The sequence below is a fragment of the Muntiacus reevesi genome, chromosome 15 (genome assembly GCF_963930625.1).
Source record: "Muntiacus reevesi chromosome 15, mMunRee1.1, whole genome shotgun sequence".
Classification (NCBI taxonomy): Eukaryota; Metazoa; Chordata; class Mammalia; order Artiodactyla; family Cervidae; genus Muntiacus; species Muntiacus reevesi.
This window is the reverse complement of record NC_089263.1, coordinates 30598733-30623475: the sequence shown is the minus strand read 5'-3', so window position 1 is coordinate 30623475 and position 24743 is coordinate 30598733. Positions and strand designations below refer to the sequence as shown.

At 36.5% G+C, this 24743-nt stretch overlaps 1 protein-coding gene across 8 annotated transcripts in view; it reads left to right on the top strand.

The window, feature by feature from the left end:
- The window catches only part of PEAK1 (pseudopodium enriched atypical kinase 1), a 309359-nt gene that overhangs the window by 34295 nt on the left and 250321 nt on the right, over window positions 1-24743 (top strand). For 7 of the 8 annotated variants that reach the window (XM_065906968.1, XM_065906966.1, XM_065906970.1 and 4 more), the window contains exon 2: window positions 22078-22142. The exons of the other annotated variant lie outside the window; for it this stretch is intronic. The gene's annotated coding sequence lies outside the window, so the exon portion shown is untranslated. The remainder of the gene's footprint in view (window positions 1-22077; window positions 22143-24743) is intronic. 8 annotated transcript variants of the gene reach the window in all.

Genomic DNA, 24743 nt, shown 5'->3' with positions numbered 1-24743 from the left:
ATTCCTGTATTCTTGCCTGGAGAATCCCGTGGATGGAGGAGCCTGGTAAGCTATAGTCCACAGGGTTGCAAAGCATTGGACACGACTGAGCGACTTCACTTTCTTTGCTAGGTCTGGATTCTTAACTGAGGAGAGTGAAAATTGAAACATACAAAAATAATGGCAGTGAAGGCAATAGCCTGAGCTTCACATAATGTTCTCTTTATTCACCAGATATTTATTGAATACCTAAATATCTGACATTTTAATCTGGGGTTTAGCTCTTGGGTTTTTCACTTGAAAACTTAAACATGGCTTTACAGTGAGACAGTATCATTGAAAATTTAACAGCATTTATTCTGTTTGCAAAAATTTAAAGTGTGTTTGTTTTAACTACATATAGCCATTTTTTTTCACTTGAAAATCCTTCAATGGCCCACAAATTTGCTTCTGTCATTATTGAATTTCCTATAACAATACCATACTTAATGCTGAGTAATAGTAATTAGGGTGGTGCTGGGTGTAGACGTTTTGTGTTTTGCCTTTTGAGTCTGAGAAGATTTTGCTTCATCTGAGTTGCTGAGTCAACTCTGCTCTGGTTCAGTATTTCAGAACAGTATCTTATACAAATGAGTTTCCACATAGTATAAATATTAAAGAGTCAGTTGCACTTAAGACGTCTTATAAGTACAGTGTTGCTTTCGTCTCATAGACAAATAAATTGCAGAGAAATGGTGAGAGAATTTTATTCAGTTTATTTTGAAAAATTTCTGGTAGAGGTAATTTTTTTTCTACAAAGGGCTAGACAGTAAATACTTTAGGTTTTGTGGGCCATATGCTCTCTGTCACAATTCATGTCTCTGTTCAACTCTGTAGATCACAAGTAGCCATGACAACACATAACTTTCAATAAAACTTTATTTATGTAGGCCTGTTTTAATACTCTGAATGGATCTGGTGGAGGGTCCAATGAAGACACTTATTTGATGAAAACAGTTTATTTAAGCTTTTGGCAAAGTTGGCTGCCAACTTATAAAGGAGTCACAATAGTGTTTATATAGAAATAAAAACAGTGTTTTGAAATATCATAGCTACTAAGGACCAGTCTCACAGGAATTCTCTTTCCAAAATGGCATAATTTTGTTCTCAGTGAATGCTTATAAAAGAGACTTGCATACTGTATTATTAATTTGGAAGCTATTACTTGTTCAGCTACATGTGCAGATTTTTAGTTTTATTTAAAAATGATAAATGGAAAATTCAATAGCATTCAAGAGAAGAGAACTACTCAATACGTAGGTAGATATTTGCCAAACACATTTTGGGTTGAGTTTCTATTTTTAACTGACATACTGACTCAAGTTTGCCAAAACTTGATTGCATTTGGAAGGAAAATGGCTTTGTTGCTATTTTCTCTGCACGAGAACTTCTAAAACAGGCATCTGGCAGCAGGGAATAGTGAAGGAGAGGGCAAAAATATAATACCTTATGAGCTTGGGTTTTTTTTTTTTTTTCCCTTCAGAATGCAATTTCAAGTCTAGTTAGGTTGTATTTTCTTTTACTTTGATCTTTAGAATACCTAATTTATTTGTTACATTCCATAGCCCCCTGAGGTAAATAAAGGAAATCCCATGTTATTACAATTAGAATGAATTCACTGACATATCTTTATCATTTTGTTAGAATTTAACCTTCTGATTCAAGTTGACTAATATTTTTATTTTTGATCTGTATTTTACAATGTTTAATTCTAAGTATGTTCCCTTCAGTGAGTAGTAATTCTGTTTTAGAATAAGAGTAATGGACTTAAGGTGTACCAAATGACTTAGAAAACATTTTATAATAGTAATTTTACAACGACTACATTTAGACCTTAATAAGTAGATAGCATATGAACTTCCCAGGTGGCTCAGTGGTAAAGAATCTGCCTGCCAATGCAGGAGATACAGGAGACAGGTTCAACCCCTGAGTCAGAAAGATCCCTGGAGGAGGAAATGGCAACCCACTCCTATGTTCTTTCCTAGAAAATCCCATGGACAGAGGAACCCGGCAGGCTGCAGTCCATGGGTTCACAAGAGTTGGACATGACTTTGTGACTGCGCATGCACACAAGTGGACAGAATAAGTTAACTAGATTGGCCAAAGTCATCCTGAAAAGAAAAGCGACACTCAAATAAGTATTTTATCTTAGATCACATTTTGTGCTTTTATTAAAACTGTTGATTTGGTAAAAGCCCTCCACCTAGCATTATTATAAAAACTATTTTGAACATGGGGTTGCAACAGACTTGGGGTTTGTCACCAGTGTCAGTCTATAGCTGGGTGTAGTTTTGGATGATGTTTTGTTTGAAGCTTCTGTTTTACACTGTTGACTTTGGAATGTCATGCCAGCCCTAGTCTGAATCCCTAGTAGGAAAATTTTGAACAGGGTTCTGAAGAGCATGGTTATCAGTTTTTGATGTATCTTTTAACAGATATCCTTTCTAAAAGCATCAAGGAAATGTGGAATTGGATGATGCGAGTTTTAACTCTGACGTTTATTCCAAAGGCAGATATTTCCTGCTGCAGCGTGGGTGTCACTCTCTATTTAAAATAATGAAACAAACTGGTTTCATACTTCAATTTTTTTTTTTATCATTCAGAAGCTATTGTAGGAATGCATTTTCCAAATAGATACAAAGAATATTTTAAGTGAAGTTCTTTTTATAGCAGAATTATGAATATTCATAAAAGGTTCAGTTTTTGGTCAAATTGACCCATCAAGCCTTATATGGGAAAGCTTCCATGTGTATTTAATTTCAGTTGGATTCTCTTTCCAGAATCTAATTACCACATTCTACATGTGTGTAAACCTGTCGAGTTAATAGGAAATATACTGAGGATTCTTAGATAACAAACCAAAATACAAGAAGGGGAGAAAACCTCAGCTGTACATCGTAATGGAGTGAATTGAATCCTGTTCTGCAGAAAGAACACAAAACTGGGAATTAATAATTATTTTAGTACCTATTAATATAATGTGCTAAACTAATTCACTAGTTTGAGAATTGAAATACCTCTTAAGAAGTTTGGTAGAGATGTGCATAAAGGAACAAGCCTAATTCAGACTTGGTGTGGGTTAGGGGAAGAAAGTGTTTCAGGGTCCAGAAGGAGAGTTGTCAAGAAATTATTTCTAAGAGCATAAACTCTATGTAGCTACGCTGGCAGGGGAAAAGTGTTCTATGAAGAAAAGTAGAATGCCCTCAGGCATTTAGGCATCAAGTACAAAATGAAACAGGGCAAAGGCTAACAGAGTTTTGCCCAGAGAATGCACTGGTTATAGCAAACATCCTCTTCCCAAAACACAAGAGACGACTCTACACATGGACATCACCAGATGGTCAATAATGAAATCAGATTGATTATATTCTTTGGAGCCGAAGATGGAGAAGCTCTATACAATCAGCAGAAACAAGACCGGGAGCTGACTGTGGCTCAGATCATGAACCCCTTATTGCCAAATTCAGACTTAAATTGAAGAAAGTAAGAAAAACCACTAGACCATCCAGGTATGATCTAAATCAAATCCCTTAGGATTATACAGTGGAAGTGACAAATAGATTCAAAGGATTAAATCTGATAGAGTGCCTGAAGAACTAGGGACGGAGGTTCGTAACATTGTACAGGAGGCAGTGATTAAATTTATCCCCAAGGAAAAAAATACAAAAAGGCAAAATGGTTGTCTGAGGAGGCGTTACAAATAGCTGAAAAAGAGAAGCAAAAGGCAAAGGAGAAAAGGAAAGATATATTCATCTGAATGTAGAATCCCAAAGAATAGCAAGGAGAGATAAGAAAGCCTTCCTCAGTGATTAATGCAAAGAAATACAGGAAAACAATAGAATGGGAAAGACTAGAGATCTCTTCAAAAAAAATTAGAGATACCAACGGAACATCTCATGCAAAGATGGGAACAATTAAGGACAGAAAAGGTACAGACCTAACAGAAGCAGAAGATACTAAGACGTGGCAAGAAGACAGAAGATCTATACAAAAAAGACCTTACTGACCCAGATAACCACGATGGTGTGATCACTCACCTAGAGCCAGACATCCTGGAGTGTGACGTCAAGTGGGCCTTAGGAAGCATCACTACAAACAAAGCTAGTGGAGGTGATGGAATTCCAGCTGACCTATTTTAAATCCTAAAAGTTGATGCTGTGAAAGTGCTTCACTCAATATGCCAGCAAATTTAGAAAACTCAGCAGTGACCACAGGACTGGAAAAGGTCAGTTTTCATTCCATTCCCAAAGAAAGGCAATGCCAAAGAAGTTCAAACTACCACAAGATTGCAGTACTGCAAAATGCATTCATCTCACACACTAGCAAAGTAACACTCAAAATTCTCCAAGCTAGGCTTCAACGGTATGTGAACTGAGAATTTCCAGATGTTCAAGCTGGATTTAGAAAAGGCAGAGGAACCAGAGATCAAATTGCCAACATCCGTTGGATTATTGAAAAAGCAAGAGAATTCCAGAAAAACATGTATTTCTGCTTCGTTGACTACACGAAAGCCTTTGACTGTGTGGATAACAACAAACAAACTGGACAATTCTTAAAGAGATGAGAATACCAGATCACCTTACCTGCCTCCTGAGAAATCTGTATGCAGATCAAGAAGCAACAGTTGGAACTGGGCAGGGAATAATGGACTGGTTCCAAATTGGGAAAAGAGTATGTCAAGGGTGTATATTGTCACCCTGCTTATTTAACTTATATGCAGAACACATTATGCGAAATGCCGGGCTGGAGGAAGCACAAGCTGGAATCAAGAATGCAGGGAGAAATATCAGTAACCTCAGATATGCAGATGTCATCACCCTTATGGCAGAAAGCAAAGAGGAACTAAAGAGCCTCTTGATGGAGGTGAAAGAGGAGAGTGAAAAAGCTGGCTTAAAACTCAACATTCAAAAAACTAAGATCATGGCATCTGGTCCCATCACTTCATGGCGAATAGATGGGGAAACAATGGAAACAGTGTCAGACTTTATTTTCTTGGGCTCCAAAATCACTGCAGATAATGAATGTGGCTATGAAATTAAAAGATGCCTGCTCCTTGGAAGAAAAACTATGCAACCCTAGACAGCATATTAAAAAGCAGAGAAATTACTTTGCTGACAAGGGTCCATCTAGTCAAAGCTATGGGTTTCCCAGCAGTCATATATAGATGTGAGAGTTGGACCATGAAGAAAACTGAGTGCCGAAGAATTGGTGCTTTTGAATTGTGGCGTTGGAAAAGACTCTTGAGAGTCCCTTGGACTTCAAGGAGATCCAACCAGTTGATCCTAAAGGAAATCAGTCCTGAATATTCATTGGAAGGACTGATTTTGAAGCTGAATCTCCAATACTTTGGCCACCTGATGGGAAGAGCTGACTCATTAGAAAAGACCCAACTCATTAGAAAAGACCCTGATGGTGGGAAAGATTGAAGGTAGGAGGAGAAGGAGATGACAGTGGATGAGATGGCTGGATGACATTACCGGTTCAATGAACATGAGTTTGAGCAAGCTTCGTGAGTTGGTTAGGGAAGCCTGATGTGCTGCAGTCCATGCATGGGGTCGCAGAGAGTCAGACATGACTGAGCAACTGAACTGAACTGAACTGATGGAGGTATGAGAATAGTTGAACACTGGGAATCTGTATTCATTCAGTAGGTATGGTGGTAAACGAGGAAGTAGAAAGTAGTGTGGTAAAGGATGAGGTTGAAAAAGATTGTTGGGCTTCAAATATTAAGGGCTTTATTTTCTAGGCAATAGTATCAGAACTTTGCCTTGACTGTGACAAGGAGTCCTTGAAGGAAGCTTAGACTGATATCTTCTTTGATTTATTAGCTGTGTGTATTACCACTCTTACCCACTAATGTGTTAACAACAACCAAGGAGGGTGGAGTCTAGTTTGAAAACGCTGTTTGTCTTTTTCTGTTGTTATTACATTAGGAAGTTCACAAAAAATTTTTAAATTTTTTATTGTATCCAAGAGCAGAGAAAATATGAAGGTTATCATTCTTTTTATGTGGGTAGGGGTGGGGATAGAGGTGGTTACTTACAAAGAAAGCAAGCAAACAAGCTAATTGCCATCAATAATGGCTAAATGAGTGATTCTGAAGTTATTCCATCTAGGGCATTTTGGCAGAAAACGCCAGGGCCATAGGATGTTGTAATTGGAAAGGATGATTTCCTGGTGGTTGAATTTCAGGCACTCTGTAACCTTGTTAGAAAATGAAGATCTTAGGACCTCACAAGTGAACTCTTAAAGTTCCCCTTCTTCTATCAGACAAATGAAGAAAATAATAACTTGCATCTACCTTATTCCCAGGATGAACTAAATTTGTAATAGAAAGATGAAGTTTTTTGGTAATGTCGGGTTCAGTTCTTCTTTACTGTTCTGTCAACCGTTGTCTCATTCTGTGTGGACCAGTTAGCATATCATGTTGAGTTGGTCTGCTTGTTCCCATTATCTTCCAACTGCAGCCCCAGATTGTTTTGCTGTGTTATTAATCTTCATTTTTAAAAAACTTTGATTGGAGTATAGTTGATTTACAGTGTTAGAGTAGTTTCAGGTGTACAGCAAAGTGAATCAGTTATATTAATACATATACATATGCCTGCTCTTTAGATTCTTTCCTCATATAGGTCATTACAGAGTATTCAGTAGCATCCCCTGTGCTCTACAGTAGGTCATTATTAATTATCTATTTTATATATAGTAGTAAGTATATGTCATTCTGAATCTCCCAGCTTATCCACTCCTTCCCTTAATCTCCTTAAAACATGATTTTTCATCATGTTATTCCCTTAATTTAAAAATCTACACAACTTTTTTTTTTTTTTTTGGTCTATTTGAGTTCCGTAGAATCTCTGTAATAGTCTCTGTGAATGGGGAGAGGAAAGCTTGGGATGTGCTGAGGAACGGAGTCTGACCTAATAAAACAAATTGTATTTTTAATTTGTGCTGTTTAAATAAAACTTTTGTCCTTCAATGTAAAATTACCTAATACAGAAGTCCCTCAAAGAAGTTTGTGTATCTGCAGATAGATAGTCTTAGGTTGGTGAACATGGTGTTCCAGGGTTTCCAGCAATACCCCTATCCATTTGTCATTTGTAATAGTAGGGGGAATGCCTGTCTTTGACAGAAAAACAACTGCTACTTAATAATAGTTGAGGGGCGTCCCTGGTGACTCAGTGGTAAAGAATCTGCCTGCCAATGTAGGAGACTTGAATTTAATTGCTAGTCCAGGAAGACCCCACGTGCCACTAGACAGCTTTGCCATGCGCTGCAACTACTGAGCCTCTGCTCTCAAGCCTGGGAGCTGCAAATACTGAAGGCTGCACACCCCAGAGTCCATGCTTCCCAGCAAGGCAGCCACTGCAGTGGGAAGCTCAAGCACGGCAAGTAGAGAGTAGCCCCTGCTTGCCATAACTAGAGAAAAATCTGTGTAGCAGCAAAGACCCAGCACAGCCAAATGTGTAAAATTATAAAGAAAATAATTTTCTCTTATCTCTTTGACGTCTGTACTGTGTATCAACACATGACAAACAGAACAGGGATATAAAGGAAATTTGTCTTTAAAAACCAATTATGTCCTAACTCCTATCAATTATGTCCTAACTCCTATCAGCACTATCACTTAGTACTCACAGGATTGTTGTGTTGCTGAAGTGGTGATTCTAACTGACTGGCAGGATTCAGGTACACCAGTGGCATGATGCAACCATCAGTCAGATGATTGATGAACTTTCCCAGCCTGTATTTCTGATGGCTAGGGCAGACCCTGCTGTTGACCAGCACTAACTCCCAGGCCAGTTCTGATTTACTTTTGCTGGAGGAAAGGGAAGGCCTACCCTTGAAAAACCAGAGTGTCAAAAAATAAAGCAAAGGCCACTAGGGCTAAAAAACAAAGCCAAACAAAATAAAAGCTGAGTTTATTCACTTGCCAGGCAAGTAAATGGAATAAAGAAATTCATTGAGGGACTTCCCTGGTGGTCCAGTGGCTAAGACTCCATGCTCCCAATGCAGGGGGCCTGGGTTCAGTCCCTGGTCAGGGAACTAGATCCCACATGCTACAATTAAGAGTTCACATAATGCAACTAGACATCCCGCATGCTACAGAAAGATGGAAGATCCCACATGCCACCTAGCACAGCCTAAACAAGCAAACTCATAAATAAAACACACACTCAAGGAAATTCATTGAGTCATTGTAGAGGAAGAAAAGTCTGGTGGTTGTTTTTTTTTGTTCTATTTTGTTTTTAGATGGGTGGTAGTTCTACCTGAGGATTGAAAACTAGCATTTTGCACAGATCTGCATATAGTTGGTTAAAACAGGCCCCATTGTTGTGACCAACATTCTGATTTGATGTCTCCTGGGTGTGGGCTGAGATAAAAGGAAACCTTTCCCCTTTAAGAGTTTCTAATACCCTGTTTCAAAGCCAATTAAATCTTTTATGAAGGTTCTAGACCTAACCAACCCTCTCAGAGGTCCCTGCTGGCGTGTCTAGAGTTGAGTGGCCCTTGGGTTGGCAGTGACCAGTTTCCATTCTATACATTACAGTCCAGAATATTTACAGGTAACCCCTTTATCTGCATATGTTTGATATGGGGAACTGTGGCCTAGTGTGTTCAGTCAGGAAATAAATTCTCTCATCTGCCATTCTTCCCAGAGGATACAGAACTGTCTATGTGAAGGTATTTGATAACTGCTATTTTTATCAAGTTATGTACATCTTGGGATATATATGTTATTTCTAGATAGTTTCTTTAATTTCTCCTTACCTTAATACTTGAAGTCTTTTACATTTTATTCTTCATTGTGCTCTTCAGGTATGACTCCCATTCTCTTATGATTTTGAAGTCCATGGAGAATGCTAATTCTGGAAACTGTCAGAAGGACAGTTTTTTCTACTTGTGGAAGGCCTTACTGTGGATGCCCATAGATCTTTGAGGTTCCATTTGAAATACGTGGATACTCAGCTACTTTTATTTCTTTGGGGGAAAGTGTGTATATTACTTCAGATTCTCAGCAGTATTATAGGCTGCCTTTTCCTTCGTTCTGGTTTTCTAACTGAACACAGTTAATTCATTGCTAATATAACTTGTAACCCACTGGAGAAGGCTGCAATACTTTTGGGAAAGGCCTGGTTAAGCAGTTAAATCCCTTTAGAAACAGATCAACAAAGGACAGTCTCAGCTACAGTTGTTTCTTAAAGATCAAGGAAAGATGAAGGGGGGGAAAGTAAAATCCTTTGACTTGCACACAGTCCATCTCAGCAAATATGTTTTGCTTGGCTAAGGACGTGTTGATGACCTCTTTTCTATGACTGGTATGTGAATGAATTAACAGAATTTTCCTTGGTAGCAGAGATCCAGGATCTTTTTGTAGTTTGACCCAGATTTGGTCTTCAGGATCATTTAACAACATTTCAAATGTTTCTTGATTTATTTGCTTTCTAGTTGAGTTTTTGACATGTCTCTTTTCTAGGGCCAAGAAGAATTGGCAGTGCGATTTTTAAAAGGATTTATTTCAACAAATAGGTATATGCAATGGTATTAGCAGCCCAAAACCCACTAAGACATAAAAGGCTATTGTTAGAAATTTTTATGCACAGTGGAGTTAAAAATGTAGTTTAGAATGTCAGCAGAAGGAAAGATTTTATTTTCTAATAACTTTAAACTGCAACAAATAACATACTATAATTAAGCCCTATATACTAAACTCTAATTAAATGTGGTTTGTAAGGTAAATAATAGCTTGAAATAGCAAGATTCCTGGATTTTGTACTCTATGAAAGAAGCAAGAATTTCATTTAGAACCATTTCACTTAGCCTTTGATTATAATTTGCACTGTCTGTGCATATCAAAGAAAGGGAAATCACCTTTTGTAGTTTGCTAAAGAAATGAGATACTTCTTAAAACTGTTATGTGGCTGATCTTTTTGAAAGTGTAATAGGATCTAAGAATTTTTGCTTGATTTTTCTGAGATATGTGCATAGTGTTGTTATAAAAAATCAGTACAATCCTTAGAAGTTTGTAGTTTTAGGAAATAAGACAGGTAAGCAAATTTTCTTCTCAAACTCACATGTAAAATAGTAGCATATTCAAGTAATAGGCTAGCTGTCTGGTGTAGTGGGGAGAGGAGATCACCCTTGGTCTCAGCGTGTCCAACTATAGGCATTGGTGTGCTAGGAAAAATATACCACGTGCAGTCTTTCTGTGTGCAAGCTCAGCAAGTTTTATTAGGTTAAGTAAAGAAATTGGGCTCTAAGATGATTTTTGAGTCAGCAGGTGGTAAATAAGATGTGGGAGATTATTCTAGGTATTCACAAACAAGATGAAAGAGTAGTAAATAATACAGTTTTTGTTAAAGGTGTGGTTTCTTTAAAATGAAAAGGTAGGAGAGTAACTCGTGTGACAAAGATTTTTGAAAAATACTTTTCAGATGGCTTCATCTCTGTGAAAGATCCTTATACTTTTCAGAAAATTCAAATTGCATTATACTATAAGGTATCCTTGTTGCACCAGGGTTCTTCTATAGCAAAACAACTCTTAACATTTTTCATTTTGTTGATTAAACAGTATATTTGATTCACAAAACCAGTAGAAACAGAAAAGTTGATCCTAAAGAGTATGCTCTGGAATGTAGAGGGATGGAAAATATTTCCAAAGGGAGTCTGTACAGGATAAGGGAAGGTGGCATTTGGATGTAAGGAGGTAGGTGATACTTCTTAGGGCACAATATGAGGAGATTTCTCTCAGGGAAGTTGTATTCTGTGGTGGTTTGTTTTTTAATAAAGAAATTTACCAGCAGGTACTGTTTATGTACCTGTAAGGAGATCAAACCAGTCAATCCTAAAGGAAATCAGTCCTGAATATTCATTGGAAGAACTGATGATGAAGCTGAAGCTCCAATACTTTGGCCACCTGATGCAAAGAGTTGACTCATTGGAAAAGACCCTGATTGTGGAAAAGATTGAAGGCAGAAGGAGAAGGGGATGACAGAGGATGAGATGGTTGAATGGCATCACTGACTCGATGGACATGAATTTGAGCAAGCTCTGGGAGTTGATGATAGACAGGGAAGCCTGGCATGCTGCAGTCAATGGGGTCGCAAAGAGTTGGACACTACTGAGCGACTGAACTGTTTATGTGAGAAGGAACTTGGGAGACCAGTCAGCTCTTTTCCCTTAGTTTTATTTTTCTTCCCCATTTTCACTTTTCATCTTCATTTACCAAAACCATTTACTGTTCATCAGACATTTGTTACGTGCGTTTGTTAGGTATGTAGTAACTTTATGCATATCAGTTTATTTAGGGTCAGTTTTTGAGAAGAGAGATATGCAAAATAGCTGCCTTTTGAAATATTTATTTTATTTTTGGCTGTGCTGGAGGACTTTCTCTAGTTGCTGCGAGCGGAGGCTACTCTCTAGTTGCAGTGTGAGGGCTTCCCATGGAGGTGGCTTCTCTTGCTGCGGAGTGCAGTCTCCAGGGTATGCAGGCTCAGTACTTGCAGCACTAGAGTACAGGCTTCAGCAGTTGTGGTGCACGGGCTCAGCTGTTCCATGGCATGTGGGATCTTCCCAAACCAGGAGTCAAACCTGTGTTTCCCTCATTGGCAGGTAGATTCTTAACCACTGGACCACCAGGGAAGTCCTAGAATTTCTTGACAGAAGATTCTCAAGGTGTAAAAATTATATTCTCTTAATTGATTTTTCCCCCTTCAGCATCCTGCTGTGTCTGCATCTAAGTGTAAGTTTTAAGAATTCATTTTTATTAATTTATTTATTTATATCAAAGTGAGTTTAATGAAAACAGAATTTTGTGACAACCCTTAAGCTCACTGGAAACACTGTTGATTTCCTAAATCAGGGTTGGAAATATAATTACAAAGTTATATTATTTTCCTTAGGTATTTTGGTGGTTGCATCTATTGGGATAGTGGTCCATAATCTTGACTTCATCCATTTAGGAGAGCTAATATACCGTGGGATTTAAGTGCTAAGTTGATTTACTTTATTTAATTCATTGAGTTCTTCTGGTCAGGCACTGGGGTATAGCAGCCAGCACAGGGCCTGTGGAATAGTGGTTTGAATCTTTACTCTGCTACTTACTAGCTGACCCTTGGCAAGATTATTTCTAGCAGAGATTCATCATTAGTAAAGTAGGGATGATTATCTGCCTTGCAATGTGGTTGTGAAAATTAACAATCTATATAAATCACATTGTATTCTGTCTCATACATTATTTATGGTTACTCCATAAGTGGTAGCTACAGTTACTATTACTTAACCTATTCATTGTGTACATTTGCTGTTTGAGTTCATATGGTTGTGCTAATATCCAAGATAATTTACATGGTTGTTTCAAATTAGGATTAGTAAGACTTCAAAAGCTTTTATTAAATTAAAATTAGTGTTTGTTTTCTCTTTCTTGTTTTTAATTTAATAATTGAATGGCAGACTGGTCTTCCTTGATTTGTTCTAAATATTACATGATGCTTTTTGTTTGAGATTTTGTCACCTTCTAGAATTTTTCTTTAGCAGTTGTGTATGTAGAACAGCGTTGTTTTACTAAAAATTGACATTAGATTAATAGGACAATGTAGAAATTAGATAATTAAGCTTCTCTTTTAGAAAATGTGGTTATTATTCTCTCCATTATTATGTTTAATATTAAATTTTATAGCTCTCTGAAACTCCGTATAGTATGACGGAAAGATGATTTTACTACTAGAAAGTAAGTGGCCTAAAATGATTGGTGTATCAGTATTTAAAGTTCAAATTTCTTATTAAAATTACATATTCATCCTTCTTTCAGCTATACATCTCCCTTGTGGATTTTTTAAAGATTCTGTTACTACCTTAATAGTGTTCTGAGTAACTTGACTTTAATGTGATGTGTATTTTATTGATGACTTTCAAAATAATTGTCATATATTATTGAATATTTAATTATTAAATTAGAAAGATAACTTAAAATTTGATTTTACATGCTCAGTGAATTCCTGTGATTAGAAAATTATCTCATGGTGTTCTATTTATAATTAATATACCAAGTAAAACTAATTAGAAGTATCTGAAGCCCCTGGCAAAGTCTGTAATTAGACATGTGATTCATAATTAACTGACTTTTCTTATTCTTGCCTTTTCCTCTCCATTTTAATTAATTACTTATGTTCTTCCTTAGTGATACCTGTCTTCCTGTTCAAGATACTGATTAGAATTCAGTGATCACTCTTTGTGGTATTTTTATAGAGAGTATCATTTTATAAGAACTTTGTTTAATAACATAAAAAAAAAGAACACAACCTTGAATCATATGCACTATAAAGTATGACATTGAAGATTTTTGCCCACATTGTCAAATTGTTTCTTTTTATCAGTGGCTAAAAGCAATCACAGAAAATAGGCAGACTTGACAACTTTTCCTATCTTATACTTAAGGACCTGGATTTTTCTTGTCAATCTGATTACTGTCTTCATAAGTTTGATGACATACCCATTAGTCTTGGGTTGTTGAATAGAGCTGATTATTAATTAATTCATTATTTTAATAAAGAATTTAGAGTTCGTTAAAGCATACAGTGTATGCTTTGGATACAAAGCTTTGTACAAGGAAGCAGGAGTGATAAGAGTATTTATTAGTCATTACAACACAGGCATCAGTCAATCAAGATGGCCATAGCACTAGACTCAGGGTCTTGAAGGACCCCTCCATTCTTTGCACTGTATCAGGCTTTGCTGCTTTTGTTGCTGAGTTGGAGTAGTGGTGGTGGTGATGATAGTAGGGAGACTGAGCCATCAGCAACTATCTTTGAGTTGGTGACGTTTAGGGCAGTGACTGTTTGCCAGACCATATTACAGAAGTATTTTAGCACAACCCTTAAGGCTATAGTGGTGTGAACCAGCTGAATATTAGCTCTGCCAAGGTGCTTTCAGTCTCTGACTATAGAATAACAGTTAATACCCAATTTGAGAAGTATGTAATGAAAATATGTAGAAGGACATAGGGGAAGGATTGCTTGAGTTTTTGGGGAAAAGTGGTGAAGACTTCAGTTCAGTTCAGTTGTTCAGTCATGTCCGACTCTTCGCGACACCATGAATCGCAGCACGCCAGGCCTCCCTGTCCATCACCAATTCCCGGAGTCCACCCAAACCCATGTCCATCGAGTCAGTGATGCCATCCAACCATCTCAAACTCTGTCATCCCCTTTTCCTCCTGCCCTCAATCTTTCCCAGCATCAGGGTCTTTTCCAGTGAGTCAGCTCTTCACATCAGGTGGCCAAGGTATTGGAATTTCAGCTTCATCATCAGTCCTTCCAATGAACACCCAGGACTGATCTCCTTTACAATGGACTGGTTGAATCTCCTTGCAGCCCAAGGGACTCTCAAGAGTCTTCTCCAACACCACAGTTCAAAAGCATCAATTCTTTGGTGCTCAGCTATTTTTAGAGTCCAACTCTCACATCCATACATGACCACTGGAAAAACCACAGCCTTGACTAGACGGGCCTTTGTTGGCAAAGTAATGTCTCTGCTTTTTAATATGCAATCCAGGTTGGTCATACATAACTTTCCTTCTAAGGAGTTAAGCGTCTTTTAATTTCATGGCTGCATTCACCATCTGCAGTGATTTTGGAGTCCAGAAAAATAAAGTCTGACACTGTTTCCACTGTTTCCCCATCTATTTGCCATGAAGTGATGGGACTGGATGCCATGATCTTAGTTTTCTGAATGTTGAACTTTAAGCCAACTTTTTCACTCTCCTCCTTCACTTTCATCAAGAGGCTCTTTAGTTCTTCTTCATCATAAAAGACTTCTATGGTGACTAGAAATTTGCCAAAGTCAGATTCAAGGAGGAGATTCTAACCAAGCTGAGGGGAAAATAGCACTTACAAAGGCAGAGTGTGAGAGAGCATGGCAGATTCAGACATTAACGAGTAGGAGAGATGGAAGATGAAGATGTCTTTATTTGACTCTTGATTCTTAAGTTTGTTAAATATTTGTATGCCACATTTGTATCTTTGAAATTGCTCCATTATTGGTAAAGAACTGCTAGGCTGATATTTAGCTTCTTCAACTATATCTAAATTATTTTAGGCGTAGAGAAAGAAGGAAGAATAGGAATTTGTTACAGTTCAGGGCTACACCAAGCATTGATAGAGCAAGAGTACAATGAAAAAACTTCTCTGCTGATTCACTGAGAGGCTTCTAATGAGCAAACACAAAGTCAGACAGAGGATGGTGGTTTTTTTAATGACATAAAACTATTGCCCATGAGGCTTTTTGGCTGACATCATGAAACTAATTTTGCTTAATGACTGTGGAGGCCTACAAATTCCAATGTGCAGAAAAGGAAGTAAATTACTGGCCTGTCAGATTCCTATTGCCTGTCATCTTTTATCTGAATAGGAGCTTTTGTTTCCAGACTGTCAGGAGCAAGTATGTGGACCCCTTCAATGCTGTATTGGTATATGCTTGAATAATTTAATTCAAGAGCCATCTAAATATAGCAAACCTACAACAGTGAACGGGTATATCTTCTTATACTTGTATAATTTAGGGAATATATCCATGGATATCTCTTCATATTTCTGAGAGCTCTTGAAATATGTCAAGGATTTGTAGTGGTGTAAGTTCTGCTTTTATTGTCAGAGCTGATGACTCATACCTATGAAATATAATGAACTTATATGGACAGCAGAATAAACATTTGCTCTATGACTGTTCAACTCAATGAATGATTTGAAAGCACCACTATGTGCTAGGAATTGTGAAGAATACAAAGGTGAACTACTGGCATTTTTCTGGGTATCAAATTATGTGATTTTTCTCCCTTAAGCTACATTTAGCAAAAATGACTGTCTTGATGATGTGTGTGTGTAGTGTTATAACAAAGGCTATAATACAGATTTGAGATACTGGTAGATATTAATAGATTATTTACTTCAAGGAAGATTTTGAAGTAATAGTTTATTTATGGCTTCATTTTTGTAGCATTTTCAATCAATGTTACTTATTTTCTCTCTGCTTTCTATTACTCTGAATAAGTATAAAGAGTATTTTCAGTGAAATGTATATTATATTTCAATATCAATTCAAAAAGTATATAGATAGCATCTACTAGACCGTAGGTATGGAGTGAGCTATTCAAAATTTGCTATCCATGGAATAAAATTACTCAATAGAAGGAAGCTAAAATAATTAAAAAGTGAAAACTTTCAGTTTTTTTGGTGTGCTTAATGTTATGAAAATGACAGATTCAACCTTAAGTCCACAGAATTTATATTTGGTTTAGCAGGTATGTTGTATTTTTTGTTGTTGTTTACAAAGGCTAATGGAAAACTTTAAGAAGGTATAGACTGTCTAGTTTTTGAATGCTGATTACCTTAACCAACATATTACATCTGTGATTTTTTGTAACTTATTTCATTTTTTGGGTAGCTCAGTTTCTTTAGAAATTAATTGTATATGCCATCACTTGGCTAGAACCATATCTAGGGAAACAAAAAAAATGGTGAGAATCTTTGCCATAGCAAATTGCCCCTTTTGTACCTTTGGTCATTCCATTTCCACTTCCTTTAATGCCCAGTCTGTATCCTTTAACATCTTACTCAAAGGCTTTCCCAAAACCTTACCTAACATTTCCCTTGACATTTTATTCTTTGGAATTTCTGTAACATTTTGTTACATTTTGGGGATATTTATTTTTTATTTTTTTGTATGAACCTTACCTATGTTTTCTATAAAATTATAAACTTTTTGAAAGTGTCATGAATGTTGAATTGGGCCATGAAAGATGGTAGGAATTTGGATAGGTGGAGAAGGGAGGATTTTTCCACAGGAAGGAAATAGCGTAAACCAAGGTCCTCAAGACAAAAAGAACAAGATACTTTTTCAGGAATGTTAAGTAGGTTTATTTGCTTGGTATGGAGGATATGTGAATATAGTAGGAGGAGATGAAGCTGAGAAAATAGAAATGACCCTTGATCCTGAGCTGGTCAGTTATGGTTATCAGTAGCTCATTTTGCTCAATATGACTGTTAGAAGGGCTCAGTGGAGAGTTGAATGAGTGCATATTTACTCTACTATATACCTCTCTTTCTCAAGAGGCAGGTCAGGTGGTCTGGTATTGAGAACCTATATGCAGGTCAGGAAGCAACAGTTAGAACTGGACATGGAACAACAGACTGGTTCCAAATAGGAAAAGGAGTACGTCAAGGCTGTATATTGTCACCCTGCTTATTTAACTTATATGCAGAGTACATCATGAGAAACGTTGGGCTGGAAGAAGTACAAGCTGGAATCAAGATTGCTGGGAGAAATATCAATAACCTCAGATATGCAGATGATTCCACCCTTATGGCAGAAAGTGAAGAGGAACTAAAGAGCCTCTTGATGAAAGTGAAAGAGGAGAGTGAAAAAGTTGGCTTAAAGCTCAACATTCAGAAAACTAAGATCATGGCATCTGGCCCCATCACTTCATGGGAAATAGATGGAGAAACAGTGTCAGACTTTATTTTTTGGGGCTCCAAAATCACTGCAGATGATTTTGCAGATCTTTGCAGATTTTGCAGATTTTTGCAGATCTGCAGATTTTGCAGATGGTGATTGCAGCCATGAAATAAAAAGACGCTTAACTCCTTGGAAGGAAAGTTATGACCAACCTAGATTGCATATTAAAAAGCAGAGACATTACTTTGCCAACAAAAGTCCATCTAGTCAAGGCTATGGTTGTTCCAGTGGTCATGTATGGATGTGAGAGTTGGACTATGAAGAAAACTGAGCACTGAAGAATTGATGCTTTTGAACTGTGGTGTTGGAGAAGACTCTTGAGAGTCCCTTGGACTGCAAGGAGATCCAACCAGTCCATCCTAAAGGCAATCAGTCCTGGGTGTTCATTGGAAGGACTGATGTTGAAGCTGAAACTCCAATGCTTTGGCCACCTGATGCGAAGAGCTGACTCATTGGAAAAGACCCTGATGCTGGGAAAGATTGAGGGCAGGAGGAGAAGGGGATGACAGAGTTTGAGATGGTTGGATGGCATCAGTGACTCGATGAACATGGGTTTGGGCGAACTCCGGGAGTTGGTGATGGACAGGGAGGCCTGGCGTGCCGCCTCCCTGGGTCGCAAAGAGCCGGACACGACTGAGCGACTGAACTGAACTGAACTGATACCTCTCTTATTTTCAAATTACTCCACAGAAGAAAAGGAAGCCAGTGTTGTGATAGGATGTAAAGAGCTTGAGTTTAAGAGATGGTAGGCCAGGAAGACCGGAATTTCTGGGCACTTCCTTTGTAACATGATGGGGAGGAAAGATGATGTTAGAGCTTCCTTCTAGTTGTAATTGACACCATGGCACACTTTGAAATTTGGATTAGAGCTGGCACTGTGACCTATTTTACCTGGTTATGAATTGTTTAGTTCAGAGGCTAGCAAAATTTTTTCTGTAAAGGGTGAGATAGTAAATATTTTTAGTTTTATGGCTACATACTGTGTCCATTGCATATTCCCTTTTTTGTTTTTTTTAACTTTCTTGAAAATGTAAAAATCATTGTCAGGGGCCAGATAAAAATAGGAATGGACTGGATTTGGTTGCCAGGCCATAGTTTAGCCCTTGGTTTTGTTAACTGGGGGCAATTATTCCTTAAGGTTTCTAAAATTTAGAAACCAAGACCAGCTTGGTGATAGGGTTTTTCCATTTGTCTGTATTTTTATTGAATACTTATAATTTTGGGCTTCCTTAGTGGCTCAAACAGTAGAGTCTGCCTCCAATGCAAGAGACTCGGGTTCGATCCTTGGACTGGGAAGATCCCCAGGAGGAGGGAATGGCAACCCACTCCAGTATTCTTCCCTGGAGAATTCCATGGACAGAGGAGCCTTGTGGGCTATAGTCCGTGGGGTCGCATAGAGTTGTACATTACTGAGCTACTAACACACACACACACACAGTTATAACATAGTTTCTAAAGATCAGGAAGCCAGTACTCATTGAAAATTGTTTATTCATTTTCTTGCATCTTGATGATTTTGTGTTTCAGATTATGTCCTTCATTCTAAGCGCCTTGAAAGCTCACTGATGTCTCAAATATTTTACTCATTTTTTGATTAATGCCCAGATATTTCTTGTGTTATATTCTTGATGTCTAAGACTATTTTATTCTGATATTTAATAGCTGTATCTTGATAAACATACATTGCTCTAGCACTTTTTAATGAATATTAGTATAAATAATGTAGTATTTGTATTTTATTTTAAGCTATGAACAGTTTAGTATTTTTTGGGTATAACATATAATAAGTCCAAACATCGAATTTGAGAAAGCAATATATTATACAGTTGTAACTAAACATAATGATTTAATCCCTGTGCCCATTTGTTTAAAATCACTTTTGAATCAGACTCTCTTTTATGTTTGTCCCAGTTTTTTGCTTTGTATGTATTCCCTGTAATAGAGTAGGTATCTTAGATGTTTCTGACATGAGAAGATAGTATACTTTTTTGTGTTTAACTCTCGTCCCCACTATCTTGAATTGCCACACTCTGTGACAAGTATTTTCTATTATATCCTTCCCTATTGGTTATAGCTTGTAAGTTATATCATTGTGTGTTTCTATTTGATTAACCTAATACTGTTGGTTCTTTTTGTTTAATGCTATCTTCATTACCACATTTATCTCTTTCTGTGTCATTTATATTTTTCCATTATTCATGTTATAATTTTAAACACTGTAGTGACTTTATATTTGTAAAAGCTTTTAATTGTTTAAATAAATGATTAAATAATAAAAAATTAGTGATATTTATCAATGCATATAATCATTATAATATTCATAAACACAAACATAATTAAAAATACATAAATTCAAAGAATACATGTCAATATTAAATATTATGGAAGTTTTAAGCTTATTTTCAGAAAGACTAGGTAAATAAATAGTCATTAGTGCATACAATTCTTAAAAATAGTCATGACCTAACTGTCATTTGCTGGGATAAAGATGATAAACAGATGTGGCTTGCAGATTGTTGATGCTTGTACTTTCATTGGCACATCTAACTAAACCTTGGGAGAACAGCACCCAGGTTCAGAAGCATAACTCTAGCCACATAGACTGCTGTTTGTACATCGAAGCATACAATCAATACTGAATGGATAAATTAATAAAACCTCAAACTGATTCTAGGTTTCAGACTTTGGTTCTCCATAAAATGCCGTTAACATAAACATAAAAGTACATACTTACTCGGGGCATTTTGAAAGTATAAAATATATGGAAAAACTTGAAATACCTATAACCTTTATGTAAAGTACTACTGATGTGCTGCTGTTGCTGCTAAGTCACTTTAGTTGTGTCCGACTCTGTGTGACTCCAAAAATTGCAGCCCATCAGGCTCCCCCATCCCTGGGATTCTCCAGGCAAGAACCCTGGAGTGGGTAGTTCTAGTCTTTTTCTGTGCACATGTATACATTATACATAATTCAAATTACTCAGTAGATGAATATTTGCCTGTCATTAAGCAGTTTTAAATTTTATTTTAAAAATCAACTTTTGTAAGATATGATTAATGTGCAGTATAATTTGATGAGTGTTAACTAATGTATGTATCCCTATGGTGACCACGACAATCAAAACGTAGAATATTGCCATCAATGTTTCTTTTAAATGCCTTTGTAGTTAGTTCTTTCAACAAAGTTGGCTACTGTAACAACTGGCCTGCTTTCTGTCTCTATGGATTAGTTGTGTCAGTTCTCGAATTGCATATACAGAAAAATTGAACAGATAATAAAGTTCACATAGCTTCCTCTACTAGTCATTAAGCATTTATGATACATAATTTTAATAATTGCTTATTCTAACTTATTAAACAATCATTTGAACATTTAATTTGTTTCCAGTTCTTTACAGTCATAAATGTGCTATGATATAAATATTTGTTTGAATTTTTTATTATTTAGGACAGAGTTCTAAAAGAAAAAGTTACTAGATCAAATGGTTTTAACTTTTAAGGCTCTTGTGCATTGCAAAATTGCTTTCCAGGGAAGATTTTACCTATTTATACTGCCAGAAACAGTGTGCAAAGATGCCCATTATATTGCATCATTGTATTATTATAATTATGTAATTGTATTATGTTATCATTAGTGGCTGTCAGTATAGCGGTAGATTATGCTATAGTAACAGTCCTCCAAATCTCAGTGGTTTAATACAACAAAGTTTATTTTTTCTTCATGCTACATGTCTAACACATATCAACAGTGTCTTCTCTTTCTCTCTTTGGAGTCATTTAGTGACCCATCCTAATCAGAGTTCAATCTTGTTACTTGGGTAGGTCTTCCAATTGTGTGCTGGTTCCTGAAACTTATGCTTGATAGTATCTCATATGTCTATGTACATTTTAGTGACTAAAACAAGTCACATAGCCCAAACAGAGATGAAACAGGGCAGTGAAGTACAATTCTACTGTGAGTCTCAGAAGGAGGATATTTGGAACAGCACTAATAACTAACATCTTACTTTAAAAATAACTCTAGTTCTATTGATGAAAGATGATATCTCAATTTGATTTCCTTGGCCAATATAGATAGGTTTTCATAGTTTCTTAGCCATTTGTTTCATATACTCTTTCCTTTTACTTAAGTTTTATAAACACATGCTGTTGGTTTACTTTTTCATTTCCAGATATCTTGAGTACTGTCATTTTTGTGAGAATAGAAGGTCATAATGGTGATTTTATAGGGAGTACAGACTTTTAGAAAATACCTTTTCTTTTGAAAACTTGAGCAGGTAAAAGAAAATTATTCCTCTTGAATTGATTCCCCTCATCCCTTGTTAATATATGTTTTGATACTTTTTTTTTATTTCAAGAGTTGTCAAAATGTTAAATAATTATAGATAATAGAAAGTTTAGCAGAATTAATATCCTTGACAGTCTACAGGTTTCTAAAGAACAACTTGAACATAAAATTTGAACAGTCAAGTTAGATTTCTCCTTTTGAAAAATTAAGTTCCCTACTCAGATTTAGTCATATTGACCATATCGTTTTCCTTTTTTTTCAATTCAGGTGTCTGCCTAAACTGGAACTTATGCTATAAATATTTTTCTGTGGATTTTTTCTGAAAACCCAAGGTGAGATATTTTATGAGTACACTTGTCTTTTAAAATGTATTTATAATGAGAAATAACTGTTTCTGAAAAATTTAAGGCGTTAAAAATTTAATGTCTTTTCCCGAGTTTTAATAGGAAGCAAATACTGTTTATTATAAAGCTACATATATAGCATGCTTACTTTTAATTTATAGGACATTTGATTGAAATGAATGGAACTGCTTCTAGTGATTAAAATAGTTTTGAGTGAATTTTTACTTTGTATTTCGTACTCAAAGATGGAGTTCACACAGCTGTTCTCTGACATACACTTGAGAAAGATATTGGCATTATAATCTGATATTCTTAAAGGCAAACCTTTAATTAGTTAAATCATAGATTATAACATCTAGCAACTGTTTTAATTGTTCTGTTATTAAGAGTTTTATACCACTCTGTTCTCTTGGAGCTTATTATTTTCTTTAGTTCCCACTGTTTGGGGGGGCTTGTAAAATAAGGATATATCCTTTAGTGTGTTAGTGTTTGATTTCTGTGGCTGGTGTTCTACTCCAACAATAGTATCATAGCCCTTTCCCTTTTCTTATGTGTCTTGGCTCAAATCTTCTTCACCTTTTGATTTTTTTAAATATACCATTTTAAGTCTGTCATCTGATCTTTCCACCTTGAATCCAGCTCCGCCCTAAGCCATTCTTGTCACACTTATAAGGGTGCTTTTTCTAAAAGATAAATGTCATCATGTTAGTCCATGACTCAGAGTCCTTCAGTACCTTTACATTGTTTAAAGGATATTTTACAAACTCCTTTACAAAGCAGTATATTCTGCTTTTATCCATTTTTCACTTCACTAGTTCTCTGAGAATGTTGGGAAGTAACATTTAAAAAAAAACAGCTTTACTGAGAAATAATTTACATATCATAAAATTCACTTGTTTATTTAAATTTGGTGGTTTTTAAATTAAATTTACAGAGTTATGCAACTATCATCTCAGTCTAATTTTAGAATGTGTTCATTACTCCAAAGAGAAATCAGTACTCATTAGCAGTCACTTCTCATTCCTCCCTCTACTCAGTCCCAGGCAGCTGCTAAGCTACTTTCTCTTTGTAGAGCTGCCTATTCTGGACATTTCATATAAATGAAATTGTACAATGTGTAGTCTTTTGTGACTTACTTCTTTCATCTAGTTTTCAAGGTTCCTCCATGGTTCACTCATCATGAACGTGTACTTCTTTCCTTTTTATGGCTGAATAATATTCTATTGTATGTGTCAGGGATTTAGCTGACTTAAGAGAGAGAGACAGAGGGAGAGATGGGGTTGAGGGTAGCGGTAGTACTCAACTTCCAAGTGTCAAGAGTAGCCGATTAAAAACTACGTTCCAAAATGAAAGTGACAGTCTAGCCTTTATTCACTTACTGAGATAGTATAAGCAAGAGGCTACACCTGAGAAAGTACAGGTCCTGTCACTCAGGAGAATCAGTATGGGGGAGTGGGGGAGTCGTGGGGGGAGTCCTCTCACAGCTGAGGGAGCGCTAAAGAAAAGGTTCCTGCAGTTTTATGAACCCAGGGCTATTTGGAGGCTGAGATGGAAGGACTAGAGTGGAAGAGTGTTGAGTCAGAATAGAGAAAAAGTGTCTCTAGTGTTTCCTTCCTAATGAGAAGATCGCAAAAGAGGCACCTGAGGAAAGGCCTCAGCTGCAGGCCACAGATTAAAGAAAATTCTGGAAGAATGCACCTGGGCTAGGGATGCAGCTATGCTAAAGAACATGGTCAACCTGGGGGCCTGCATCCTTGACCGCAACTTTCTTCAGAGGCTGCAGTGCTTTGGCTGTGCACCAAATCTGGTGAGGGAAGGGCAGGTTTTCCCATGTGAGGGACCTTTGTAGTAATTTTTGGCTGGGTTGGAAAAGTCACAGGTGGATTTCTTGGTCAGGAGCTGTACTCTGCAATATGTATATACCATATTTTGCTTATCTGTTCATCAGTTGGTGAACATTTAGATTGTTTCTACATTTGGTTATTATGAATATTTTGCTATGAACAGTTGTGTATAAGTTTTTGTGTGTACATGTTTTCATTTCTTTCAGTTATATACCTAACAGTGGAATTGTTGGGTCATTTGGTAAATCCATGTCTAGTATTTTGAGGAACTGCCAAATAGTTTTTCAAGGAGACCGTGTCATTTTACATTCCCACCAGCAGTGTATGATTGGTTTTGCCATATCATCACCAACATTTGTTATTGTCCTCTTTTTTTTTAAATTGCAGTTATTCTAATGGTTGTAAACTACTCATTGTGGTTTTGATTTGTATTTCCCTAATGGCTAATGATGTTGAATATCTTTTCATGTGCTTAATGGCCATTTGTATATCTTTTTTTGAGAAAGGTCTACGCAAATCCTTTGCCCATTTAAAAATTAGGTTATTCTTTGGTTGTAAGAGTTCTTTATATATCCTGGATAAAGTCACTTATGAAATATATGATTTGCAAATATTTTCTCCTCTTCAGTGAGTTGTCATTTCACTTTCTCAATATTGTTCTTTGAAGCACAAAGATTTTGTTTTTATGTGTTTCTTTTATTGCTTATGATTTTGGTATTTTATCTAAGAAACCCATGGTAATGGA